Source organism: Mustela lutreola, chromosome 6 (assembly GCF_030435805.1).
Source record: "Mustela lutreola isolate mMusLut2 chromosome 6, mMusLut2.pri, whole genome shotgun sequence".
NCBI classification, from domain to species: domain Eukaryota; kingdom Metazoa; phylum Chordata; class Mammalia; order Carnivora; family Mustelidae; genus Mustela; species Mustela lutreola.
The window spans coordinates 47,404,192-47,418,873 of NC_081295.1; positions in this window are offsets into that span (position 1 = coordinate 47,404,192).

Here is a 14,682-nt window from a genome sequence, read left to right on the forward strand (position 1 = left end):
TGCTAAATGTATTCACTGTACGTGCTTATTGTCTGGAATGCAGTATAAAAAAAGTATGATCACATAAGGGACTCAAGTTTATCTGGGTCCTTGCTAATATATTTCCTTCACTGTCATGAAAAGTAGAGTCTCTGGGGTTGGTACAATGTTGAGATAAAGCTATGCTGTCTCCAGAAGAATGCCTCTTCCACGCTCTGCTGGTATATTTGTGCCCAGTAGAACGGACTTTACAGGGGAAATATGGGAAAAGTATGTGAGTCAGTTCCCTGTCTTATTTCCTAGGTTGAGAAACTGTGATCATTCATACTGGTTCTGAGACTTTAACTCTGCCCTCCTCATCCATGAATGAGGACACTCTCTACAAAAAGTCTTGAGGGACTCTCTTCGAGGTATACCTCCCACTCTTCCTCTGAACTCAGTTGATCTGACATCCCAAACCCTGCCCCCACACCTTTCTCTGTGCAGCTGAACTACTGGACCAATCTGATTAAAAGTATTATTCTATCGGAATGGGATTTTAAAAAATGCCTTCATGGGGTAGGTCATTTAAGCTCTTAACCTCTGCCTAGGGCTTTGTAAATTCCTGAAAAGATTTTTAAATAAGAAACCTAACTTCAGTCTTCTATGAGGATAAAGGTAGTTCATGGAATCATCTATGAACCAGAGACTGACTATAATCTCATTTATTTGGGACTGCACAAATCCAGTTAAAAATGAAATGTACTCCTGAAGTCTTTCATGGGTGAGGAGCATAACTGTTAGTTCCTAGCCTCAAAATGTCCAGGTTCACTTCATCCTTTCCATGTTCTATGGCTCAGTTTATCATACTCAATGGGGAAAATCTGGAAGCTTTTTCTCTAAGCTCAGGAAAAAGACAAGGATGTCCACGCTCACCAGTTTTTTATTTTTTGTTTTTGTTTTTTTAAACATAGTACCAGAGGTCCTAGCTGCAACGTTCCAATAAGAAATAGAAATAAAAGACACCTAAATTGGTAAGAAGTAAAGCTGTCACTATTTATAGACAACATGATACTATATATAGAAGCCCCTAAAGATTCCACCAAACAACTATTAGAATAAATGAACTCAATAAGGTTGAAGGATACTGAATTAATATACAAAACCTGTTGCATTTCTATACACCAATAATGAACTATTAGAAAGAAAAATTAAGAAAATCTTTCCATTTACAATTGCATCAAAAAGAATTAAATACCTGGGAATAAACTTAGCTAAGTTGGTGAAAGATCTATACTCTGAAAACTATAAGACAGTTATGGAAGAAACTGAAGACAACACAAATAAATGGAAAGATATACAATGCACATGGATTGAGAGAATTCATATTATTAAAATGACCATGCTACCTAAAGCAATCTATAGTTTCAGTGCAATCCCTGTCAAAATTACAATGGCATTTTTCACAGAACTAGAACAAACAATCCTAAAATTTGTATGGAAACATGAAAGACCCTGAATGGCCAAAGCAATCTGGATAAAGAAGAACAAAGGACACAATCTGGGATCTCAAACTATAGTACAAAGCTATGGTAATCAAAACAGTCTGTGAGTGGCACAAAAATAGACACATCAATCTACAGAACAAAATAGGGAATCCAGAAATTCACGGTTAGATGGCTAATTTGTATACAACAAAGAAGGCAAGAATATACAATGGGGAAAAAATGGTCTTTTCAATAAACAGTGTTGGGAAAGCTGGACGCAGAAGAACAAAACTGTACCAAGTTCTTACACCACACACAAACATAAATTCAAAATGGGTTAAAGACCTTCATGTAAGACCTGAAACCATAAAATTCTTGAACGAAATCACAGGCAATAATCTCTTGGATGTTGGACTTAGCAGTTTTTCTGGATCTGTCTCCTTAGGCAAGGGAAACAAAAGCAGAAATAAGTGTGACTACATCAAGCTAAAAAGCTTTCACACAGTTAAGAAAACCATCAACAAAACAAAAAGCCAACCTACTGAATGGGAGAAGATACCCGTGAATGATCTAAAATGTAAAATATATAAAAGATTCATACAACTCAAGACCAAAAAAACCAAAAACCAAAAGCCAAACAACAACAAAACCAAACAAAACACTAAACAAACCAAACAAACAAAAAAAAAACAAAGAACAAACCCAACCCAAACAAAACCAAAAACCAAAATAAAATAATCTGATTAAAAATGGGCAGAGGACCCAAATAGACATTTTTTCCAAAGAAGATATTCAGATGGCCAAGAGACACACAGAAAGTTGCTCAATATTTCTAATCAGGGAAATGCAAATCAAAACCGCAATGAGATAATGCTTCATACCAGTCAGAATGGCTGATATGGGAAAGACATAAATATTGGGAAGGATGTGGAGAAAAGGGAATCCTGGCCCATTATTGGTGGGAATTAAAATTGGTCACTATTTAAAACAGTATGGAGGAAAACAGTATGGAGGTTCCTCAAAGATTTAAAAATAGAAAGACCATATGATCTAGTAATTCCATGTCTGGGTATTTACTCCCTAAAAAACAAAAACACTAATTTGTAAAGATATATGCACCCCTATGTTTAATGCAGCATTATTCACAATAGTCAAGATATGGAAACAATGTAAGTGTCCATCTAGATGAATGGATGAAGAAGATGTGGTACACACACACACAGACACACACACACACACAATAAAAATATTAGTCTTTAAAAGGGATGAAATATTGTCTTTTACAAAACGGATGGATCTAGAGATTAAGTGAAATGAGTCAAAGAAAGACTACTACCATAAGATTTCACTTACACGTGGAATCTAAAAAACAACAACCAAAAGGAAAACAGACTCATAAATACAGAGCATAAGCCACTGGTTACCAGAGGAGAGGTTGGTGGGGGATGGGTGAAACAGGTGAGACAAATTAAAGGGAACAAACTTCCACTTAATAAATTATACACAGCAGGGATGAAAAGTACAGCATAGAGAATATAGTCAATAATATTTAATAATGTGTGGTGACACATGGTGACTACACTTATAGTGGTGACCATTTCATAATGTAGGTAATTGTCAAGTCAAAAAACATTACACAACAAACTGATGTAATGTTCTACGTCAACTGTACTTCAATTACAATTTTTTTTTTTCATCAAATACTGCCCATCAACTTTTGGTGTCCATTTAGTATCTCCAGTAGAGCCCGTGATCCATCCTCACTGAACAAAATTCCCAGGCTTCAGAGCACAGTGCTTCAGAACAATCTAATGTGCGACTGACAGTCAATAAATCCTTTCAAACGACTCTTGGCAAACCATTGGCTTCTGTTTATTTGCAGCAAGCACAATGTAACACATCACATTTTTGTTTTTGTTTCATGCTTTTGCTGCCCTCAAGTTCAGAGGTCAGTTATGTGTTCAGTTGCCATGGGTCTCCTGAGGTTTGGTCGTCTGGTATCTGTATTTCCCACAGAGTCATTATTGAGCACTTTTTCAAACTCACTGTTGTTTGTGGTCTTATTGCATCTCCATTTTTCACTGGACACTACCTCTGAAATAATTTTGGAAACACTTAGGGCATAAGAAATTTTTTAAAATGATTTTATTTGATAGAGACACAGTGAGAGAGGGAACACAAGCAGGGGGACTGGGAGAGGGAGAACCAGGTTACCCTGAGCAGAGAGCCTGATGTGGGGCTGGATCCCAGAACCCTGGGATCATGACCTGAGCCAAAGGCAGACGCTGAACGACTGAGCCACCCAGGCGCCCCAGCAGAAGTAATTTTTAAAAAGCCAATACAGCTACATTTATAGAACCTAATTTTATCTGCGATAGTGCAAAAGAGGTACGTGGAACATTTGTCGTAATAAAGAATCTTAAAATGTGTAGCGACACAGCCACGCATCTGACTGCAACTCACTTCAGAGTGATAGGCCTGAAGATGTGTGAAGGTTTCATGGTTAATCCCTTGGTCGTGTCAATACCTTCCTTGGAAACAGGCATCACATATAGAGATATGCCGTCTTGATCTGTCAGTGTTCACTTCCACTTCTTTTGAATAGTAAATCATGTTGGAGAAGAGTCCTGTGGAGGACTGTTAAGACATACTCTGGGATGACAACGGATTGTCAGCCCATCTACAGAAGCCAGTATTAGAGGAAATGGATGACTGAGGAGAAGCAGCACTAACCCCAAGTTAGAAAAATGTTTTTAAAAAGTTGGGCCAAGGGCGCCTGACAGCTCAGTTGGTTGTGAGTCTGACTCTTGGTTTCAGCTCAGGTCACGATCTCAGGGTCTTGGGATTGAGCGCTATGGTGGGCTCCTAGCGCAGTGAGGAATCTGCTTGTCTCTTTTGCTCTGCTGCTCCTACCACTTGTGCCTGCGTGCTGTCTCTCTCAAATAAATAAATAAATCTTAAAAAACAGTTGTGTCAAACCCCAGGCAACCATATTCAGTACTCACAGGGCCCCTGTGTTTGTTTGCTGCAACCGTTTGCGAAAACGTGATGGTATTTGATAGCAGCCATAAGATTTTCTTTCTTTCTTTCTTTTTTTTTTTTTTTTAAACACAGCAGCACAGCTGATAAGGGAACTTGTAATTAATATCTTTAAAAAAAGTATTAATAGCTGAGTTTCAACTGTCACTACTTCCTCTCAGTTAATTGTCTTGAAGTGATGTATGATCACCTGAAAAGCACTTCATGCTATTCTTGAGATATTACACTGTTCTAAAAACCTCACATCAAAGACCCATTTCCAGGATATGTTGACTCACAGCATAGTAAAAATACAAGCTGTACAGAGTTCAACTGATAAAAAATCATGAACCAAATGAACCATGTCCACCTATTATGACTGATGAAAATAAGAAAGAACAATGAGGTGTTCAATGGGTATTTACCTCATGTTCAAGGCAGTGTAGGAACTTAATATGTAACTATCCTAATATTAGGATAGAGTGAAATCTACAAATGTGTAAGACAGTACATGGCAGAGAAACTTTGTGGTACACTGATATTCCTTTGCAACTAAGAGAGAAAATAGGGAAATGTAATCCCACCATAGCTTTAATGGCTGATATTGCCCATTTTTGTATGTAATTTTCTTTGTTTCAGAGTGGCATTGAGCTTTTGATATCATACTAAAAGTAGACTTTCCCCTTGATGGGAAAAATCTTTCAAAATAAATAAAATGTTACCTTATTAAAAAGAAAAAAATGCTTAAAAAAGTAAATATAGCCTTCACATACTCTCTGCTCTCGCCAAACTGAAGTTGATCCTCTTCACGCTTTTGCTCAAAGGGCTCATTTTGCTTGAAATGACTTTCTTTCCATGACCTCAGTCAGTGAAATCCCTGACATCCTGCCTGGCCCAGGTCCAGTGCCCTCTTCTTTACAAAACTTGCCCTGAACTTCCTTTGGTTTTTCAAAGGACAATGGCAAAAAACCTGTGAACACATTTTCTGGCATGAGAACGTTAGACAGAAGAGAAGTCTGTTATTTAACATTGTGAAGGGAATCATTTTTAGGAACATGAGCCATAGCTAAATATTATAGGTGCCAGGACTCCCTGGAGGAAGCAGAGGCAAAGAGCAAAGACAAAGATGTAGACAGAAAGGGGATTCCTGGGAAACAGATGTGGATTTGAAACATGGCGGTGCTATGTATCAGGCATGTTACTTTGGTCAGTGAAGGGGGCCTTGGGTTCCTTTACTGCTAAGATGTGTCAGGGATTGTCTTTGGCTCAAATGATCAAAACGCCAGTGGCTGAAATATATAGAGCTTTGTTTTTTTCTCATGAACAAAGACAACCAGAGAAAGCAGTCCAGGGCTTGTATAGCTCTTTCTGCCCTGTCCCATTATCTTGGCATCTCTTCCTTATGATTATTACTTGGTTCTTCTACTTCCAAACATAGTACATTTAAGAAAGAAGGGGAAAGGTGAAGGGAAAGAGGCATGGAATGTAGAGTTGAGGCAAAATTTCCCAGGAACATACTATCACTTACATCTCCTTGGAGAGAACCATGTCACATGGACATCTGGAGCTACAGGGAAGTTGAAAAATATTGTGTGTATGTATGTATGTGTGTTTAGCTTGGACACAATATTTCCCCTAAACAAAATTAAGTTTCTGTTAGTAACAAAAAAGAGATGGGTACCCTATAGTAGAGTTTTGCCACAGTGAGAGTAATGTGCTCCCTTCAGGATATGAACAAGATAGCATTGAGCCCAGAAGCCTCTAACTTTTGGCCTTCAACCTTATGGGTTATTCTATAACCCAGTTTTCTCCTTTATTTCACCGTTTATTTTATATCTTGGCTTTATAATTTGAATGACCAAGCAATATCACTATTTCAAATCATGCCCCTTTTCTCTTAAAGCATAGTTACTCAAATTCATGTTTGAAGTTTTGAAATTGTGATAAAGCAGCATTGAGTGTCATTATGTAGCTTTCTTATTTTACAAACATTTGTTTTTCTCTTCAATAAAATAAGCTGGTGTTAACTGATGAAAAAGCAGTTGATTTGTATGAAACACTGCTTGGTTGTAACGCTTAAGTACCAGGGCAAGCTGGACTAAATTAGTTAAAAAATAGACAAATCCCACTGTTTCTTAGATAGACCATTATGGGCCATGGTGAAGGAAAAAAAAAAGTTTAGGCATCATTATTAAGAGAAAGTTCTATCTGATGTTCAACTCTTACTCCTTCGTCCTGGTTCCTCTTTCTGCCCTGATGTTCTATCTCTCAGTATCAAATGAAGAAGTTGCCTGATCAGGTTTCCCAGAAAAAAAGCAAGTCTGAGGGAGCTTTAAGGGGTTAGGAAATCCAATAAAGGAAAAGAATTACATTGAGGATCTATGTTGGAAACCACAGTGGTTGACTTCATAGTGACCTCTGCCTGAAAAACCTGCAATAAAGGAAAGACTCTTGTCTGAACTACTGTCCACCTCCTTCAAATTGTATCATGTTATTTTTAGTTTAACCATAGTCTTTGTGGCCATGGTTTCCCAAAGTTATTTCTAGCTCTAATTGATAGTGTTTATGGTTAGAAAAATCAGGTCTACTCTATCCTCACTGATTTTCCTTCAGATATCATTATAGGATTAACCATGAATTCCTCTAAAAAGATTACACCTACAACAGAGAAGGGGAAAAAAAAGAAAGCATGAATCATATCAGATTTCTATTCTAGACACTCTCTTCCAGGAAATTTTAATTCTCTAGAATGTAATGTTCTGTCTCTTATATTTGATGAGAAAAATCAGTTATCTGATATGAAGTTAATTGTAATTTCAAAACTGAAATAGAGTCTATTTTCATACAAGGTTGACCTTGACTAGGTATTAATGTCAAATAGACCTCTGAAATTTTTTTCTGTCCATAGTTCGCAATAAAACCTGAGCAGGAAGTGAAAAACAAAATCAAAGTGGAGAATATTTCCACTTGAGTATCTTTTTTGAGCTCTTCACTTATTTATTTATTCACAATAACTCATACATGAATACTTTTTACTACTCAGCCCTTAAGGTGACAATCCCAGTTGCTGGTTCCTAGGACTCTGAGATGGAAGGTAGAGGGTTTCAGGGATGTCATGTCCATTTTCATTGCTAGAGTAGCTGAAGACCAGGGCAGTGGCATACCTGGCCTGAAGTCACAATAGCTGTTGAGCAAGTACTAGGTCTCTTGATGAATAGGTTCAGTGGGTCATTTCCTTGTGGCTTCTTTTCAATGTAAATTACACGTGAAGGTGATATTGTGCCTTAGACTGCTGCCAGATTCCATGAAATTCAAAGTAAGAAAGTTATAGAAAACCACTCTTCATCACAGCTGCCAAATTTAAATCTAATTTTTGATAATGTTTTTCTTTTCCAAGTGATTTTCATATTCCCCTTCAAGAATGTTTGGCCCTCAAACAAGCAAACGAAAAATTTTTATTTCATGAAAAAATACAACATGGAGAGTGGGAATGCTTTTGTTCATGTGACTGGTTTAGCTTAATATTTCTGAGTTGGTATTCCTGATTTCCCCACCAATGACTTAAATGTAAGCATTTCTAGCTTAAACATTTTAACTTTGGAAATGCGTATCATAATGACATATGTTTATACTAAGATTCCCAAAGCTGACTTAACTTAGGAAAGTGGTTATAGAGCAAGGGTTGGCAAACTATAGCCCATGGACAAATATCACCTGTTTTTGTATAACTTGTAAGATGTGAATGGTTTCTACAATTTTATTTTTTTAAATAAGCAGTACATGGATTAAGTATTGCTATTGGGCTGTCAAAGGGATGAATAAGAAGCAGGATGGGGAAGAGGGAGAAGTTGAGCAATAACACAGTCCCCATGAAGGCCTTTGCTGACCTCAAGGGTGGCTCTGGGGTTGGGATGGCTTTTCAGAGTTTTGTTAAGTATGGATAGGTTGTGAATGGAAGCTGTCCCTGGAAGGAGGTAAGAGGTATAACTTTGAGCAAGGTGGATTTCTTAGTTAAGGCAATCCTTTTTCAAAAAGGGTTGATGATTGAAGATCATCTTAACCTCCTCAGCAACTAGGGGAACAAGTCCTTCTCTTCTGAAGGCTCCAGACTGTCTATGATTGTCCTTAAGAGTAAGCACAGTATACTTCTGGTCCCCTTTGTCCAATGTCTGCTCCGTAGTTCCCTGGTTTCATGACATGGGGCAGTACAGAAAGAAGGATCCAAAGAAGAAAGCACCTGCATAGAGAAGGAAAGGACATTTCTTTCTGGGACCTAGAATTGAATCTAAGTTACTCACCCCAGACCTGCTCAGAGTAGGGATCTCTGAAGAGAGAAAGAATAAAAAGACATTGTCAATCTCAAGAGTAGAAAAGTCAAAAGGAGAAGAGAACCTCAGAGGGCACAGTGGAGGGCCACATATGGTCCCTTGATCACATCAAGTATTCCGCCATCTGCCGAGGGGCCCTATTGATGCCTGACCCCGTAACCTGCTGGGCAATGTAACATAATAGCAAAGAAGAAGAAAGTCTTGAACTCTCTTTTAAAGCTGACCACCATTTTCTCCTCTTCAACAGTAAACCTGTTTGACTAATCTTCTGACTCTTATCTTAAATGTCTTCCGGGAGGACAGGGACCCTTTCTTATTTGTAGTCAACGTGTTCTCTTCCGCATAACTCACTTCAGAGTTCACTGCATCCAAAAAGTGGTCAAGATCAAGGTTATTCTCACACAAATAGTGGGCTGACTGGCATAACTTTTACCCTGTTGGAGTTTGTGGCGTAAGTTTGCAAAGGCAGAAAGAAAACAAACTGCAGAGCAGCTGTGTTAGCTCACCTTTAGGGATTGTGCTTTGTATGTCATGAACAGTCAGTAAATATTGAACTAGTACAACGAATCTGATACACAGAAAGATGAGTGACTCAGCTGACATTAAATGAAGGGAGAGATCTGTAAGAGTAGACCAGAGATCTTGGTCATAAACATTCTCTGAGAGCACCTACATCTGTGCTATCATCATGATTATTATTTTTGTTACTGGTATTATTATTATTGTTTTTTTTTTCATTATTTCATTTTTTTAAAAGTATAGAGCATCCCCTTAGTGGGACATTGATATCAACATCAGTTTTATTCATAAAATTTGCACCATAGTGCTTGTTTCTATTTATTCTTTAATATTTAAAATCTTATAGTAGTTTCTGATCAATTAAATAAGTTTTTGTATGAGGAATAATTGCATCTGCATGGATGGAAGTATAACAAAGGGCTGATTTGAAGGAATTCATATTTATAGCTCTTTAGTAAAGGAAATTAGTCCTCTTGCAATGATGAAAAAACCTTGGTGGAAGCAAAGGGGGAATGGAGTAGATCTAAAGGGAAAATTAGCAAATTTAGCTCTTGAATTCAGATAAATTCTAATTAAAATAACAAAACTACTTCAAACACTTAACAAAATGTGATAAAAATACATAGTAAAAATAATCATTTTTTTCTAATTTGAAAATAGGCAAAATAAGTCAAAAGTTTAAAGTTAATGCCTCAAAGCACACAAAATAACATTTCTTCTAATGTTTTCCTCTACTTCTAGTAATTATTTGTTGAATAATTCATCCTCCGCAACGGAGAAAAATTTCCTGAGGTAAGCAGCTATATATAGTTCTTCTGTACTGCTGTTTTCCCTCCTATAAGAATGTCCCTGGAACCCAGTACTTAATAAATAAGTGAAAGAATTTTGTGACTACGTATTTCCATCAGAGTATATGAGTCTCAAACTAAGGTTTTTTTGGAAAAATTTTGATAGATTCACTTCATGTTAAAACATGGAAGTAAATATAATGAAAGTTATTCTTCTCCCCCTTTATAAATGAGTCCATTATTTCAAATTTTATAGATCTCATGTTTCTCTTTGGTCCTCAATACTTCATCAAAATTTGTCCTGATAATTATTTATATTAATAATTTGTATCTGTTAATCCGTTTGCCTTCTGAGTCTAGGTAGGAGGGGCAATATTTTTAATCTAAATCTTGTTCCTAATGATAACTGATGTAAAAATCTTTGACAAAAATCTTAGCAAAACAAATTCAACAATATATCAGAAGGATCATTCACCACAATTAAGTGATATTTATTCCAGGGATGCAAGGATGGTTCAATATTTGTAAATCAATCAACATGAGACACCACATTAACAAAATGAAGGATAAAAATGATATGATCATCATAGTAGATGCAGAATAAGCATTTAACAAAATTCAACATCAATTTTGATAAAAATTCTCAACAAAGTGGGTTTAGAGGGAATGTACATCAACTGAAAAAGTCCATATATTACAAACCCACAAATAATATACATTCAATAGTGAAAATAGTGAAAAGTAAAGAGCTTTTCCTCTAGGATCAGGAACAAGACTAAAATGTTCACTCTCACCACTTTTATTCAAGATAGTACTAGAATTCCCAGACACAGCATTAAGACAAGAAATAAAAAGCATTCAAATTGGTAAGGTAAAACTGTCACTATTTTCAGGCAATATGATACTACATATAGAAAACTCTACAGACTCCACCAAATAACTATTAGAAGTAACAAATGAATTCAAAAGTTGCAGGATACTAAATTAATATATAGAAGTTTATTCCATTTCTATATAGTAGTAATGAGCCATCAGAAAAAGAAGTTAAAAAAGAAGTCCCATTACAATTGCATCAAAAAGAATAAAATACCTAGAGACAAATTTATCCAAGGAGGTGAAAGACCTATACTCTAAAAATTATAAGACATTGCAAAAGAAACCAAAGACAACACCAACAAATAGAAAGATACATTGAGTTCACTGATTAGAAGAATTAATACTGTTAAAATGTCCATACTACTTAAAGCAAACTGTAACTTCAGGGCAATCCCTATCAAAATCCCAATGACATTTTTCACAGAACTAGAAAAATTTTTATGGAACTTCAAAAACTTCAAGTAGCCAAAGCAATCTTGAGGAAGAAGAATGCAGCTGGAGGTATCACACTCCCTGATTTCAAACTATACTACAAAGCTGTAGTAATCAAAACAGTATGTTACCAGCACACAAAAAAAGACACATATACCACTGGAACAGAATAGAGAGCCCAGAAATAAATCCATTTTGTGTGGTCAATTAATCTTCAACAAAGGAGGCAGGAATATACAATGGAAAAAGACTCTTTAATAAATGGAGTTGGGAAAACTGGATGGCTACATGCAGAAGAATGAAACCAGACCACTTTTTCCACCATATACAAAAATAAACTCAAAATGAATTAAAGACTTGAATGTAAGATCTTAAACCACAAAACTCCTAGAAGAAAACACAGGTCTGGGCAATTTTTTTTTTTTAAATTCTGTTATCTGAGGTAATGGAAAAAGAGCAAAAATTTTTTAAAAATGAGGCTACATTGAACTTGAAAACTTTTATACAGCTAAGGAAACCATTAAATAAAAAGACAAACTGCTGAATGGAAGAAGATACTTGCAAATGATATAACTGATAAGAGGTTAATTTCCATAACATATAAAGAACTCCCACACTCAATATCAAACAAAGAATCCAATTAAAATGGACAGAGGACCTGAATAAACATTTCTACAAAGAAGACATACAGATGGCTAACAGATGCATGGAAAAATGCTCAACATCAGTAATCATCAGGGAAACGCAAATCAAAACCACAATGGGATAGCACCTTACATCAATCAGAACAGCTAGTATCAAAAAGAAAAGAAATAACAAGTGTTGGGAAGAATGTGCAGAAGGATGTCGTATGCTGTTGGAAGGAATGTAAATTGGCGCAATTGGCGCAGTCACTATAGAATATGGTAGGAAGTTCCTCAAAAAATTAAAAATAGAACTACCATATGATCCAGCAATTTGGTTTGGGGGTATTTTTTTTTTGAATAAAATTAAAACACTAATACAAAAAGTAAAGAAGATGCAGTATAGATAAAGATAAAGATATCTAAACACACACATATACATAATGGAATATTATTACTCAACCATAAAAAGAATGAAATCCTACCATTTGTAACAACATGCATGGACCTCAAAGGTATTATGCTAGGTGAAATAAATCAAATGAAGAAAGACACATACTGTATGATTTCACTTACATGTGCAGTTAAAAAAAAACAACATAAAACAAACAAAACAAAACAGAAATATACTCACAGATACAGAGAACACTCTGATGGTTGCCAGAGGAAATGCAAGGATGGGTAAAATGGGGAAAGGGAATTAAAACTTCCAAACTTCAGTTATAAAATAAATAAGATGTAAGGATACAAGGTATACCACAGGAAATACAGTTAGTACTATGTAACAACTTTGCGTAATGACAGATGGTAAGCTAGATTTAATGGTAGTGATCCCTTTGTAATGTATATCATTTATATTTAATGGAGACTATATTGTATTATCCATTTTAACATATACAATTTTATAAATCCTATCAATGACTCACTATTAATTTGTCTTATGAAGAAGAAATTGAAATTTAGAGTTGGGTGACTGTTGAATGGTCACATATACAATATGTAGAAGATTCTTTTTTAACCCAGTTCTTACTCCAAAACTCATGGTTTTAATTACTATGCAATCTTCCATTAAGAAACTTTGAGGTTAATTAAAAACTCAGCTGAAAAGTAAATTCTTACAACAGGCTGTACTTTACAGCAAACTTTTTGAATGATAGTTTCATGTAGAAATGTACGCCTATAGCCACACCTCAGCTCAAGAAGCTACCCTCGAATTAGACACCATTATTCACCCTGGCTACTTGAATCACCTTTTGGTTCCCGCTAGAAGTACTCTCTTTGGTAGAGTTTTGCCTCCTTTGTATGACCTGCCTTCCAATAAAGGATGCTCTGTCTTAACCAACTTGGCTGTGGAAAAATAAAAGTAGGGCTGTCCCACAAAAGCAATAGAAAATCTGAGGCTTTGACAGTAAGTTAGAAGAGAAATACTGCCCGAGTTGGGATAACACTTCTATAGAAGTAAGGACCCTGTGTTCTCATATTCCATAAAAATCTTCTTTCATACTAGATCTGTCTGGAGAAATGAAGATTTAGGTTTTGGAAAGAAAGATTCTAGTAGGTCTTTAAATTAGGAAAATTGGCCTACTTAATTTGAAGCCTGAAGACTTGGTTTTAGGTACTCATAACTACAGACCTGAAGCAAACTACTTAATTTTTCTAGGCCTTAATCTCTTCTTCTTTTTTTTTTTTTTTTTTTTGCAATATACAGGCAATAATAGTAGTCTACTACTTCAGGTGGCTCAAGACTAGGATATAATAACATGTTTTTTACACTGTAAAGAAGTAGATATGTTACCACTACAGATAAGTTTTATTACTGTGTTATTCCCAGTGATAGTTTATAAATGTCCTCCAATGTACTATTTAGGTCTAGGAAAGGATTTAATAGATACTGTGAATTCCAACCAATTGTTTCTTAATCTGTTCAAAATTGAGCAGGATGTGGGTGTGTCCCAGAGAACACTTATTTTTACCATAATTTCCATATTTGGAAAAACTGCAAAGATTTTGGAAAATGGGAGAGAATCACATGCTGAGTGTTACACTAAAATGTTTGGCAAAAATGAAATAAATATAAAACAGTTGTTGTATTGCACTGTTCAGATAGAAATTAAGATGTTCATTCTTAAAAGCAAGAGTGAAACCTGACGCAGATGAAGGGAACGCCTCTAAATATTTACCTTAATTTTGTTACAATGGTTGAAAAACAAATTTTCTTAAAAATTCATAATCATTACTGATATTTTTGCAGTCATATACAGTTGGTTTATTGAACACTTTAGACCAAGTAGGGGTATATATACTGAGTTATTTTATATTATTTCAAATTCCCCTACACTGTTATGTCCTTATCCATAGTAATATTTTGTCTAGAATCTATGCTTTCCTGTCACTTTGTTATTTAAAACCTCAAGTTTTTCCAATCTCAAATGCAAACCTCTTATTTCAAATCCAATTTAAGCCTTATCTCCTTATTACCTCTCAGGTATCCCCTTCCCATGACAGCTGGTCTCTGAAGATGGCCCTCCACCAACCATGCCCTTTGTTGTCTCCTCCAATATTGAATTAAACCAGTGGAAAGCATGCTATGCCCATTTTGAGCCTGAGTCATAAGTAGGCTTGGCATCTTCTTTTGTGTTTTTGGAAACCCTGT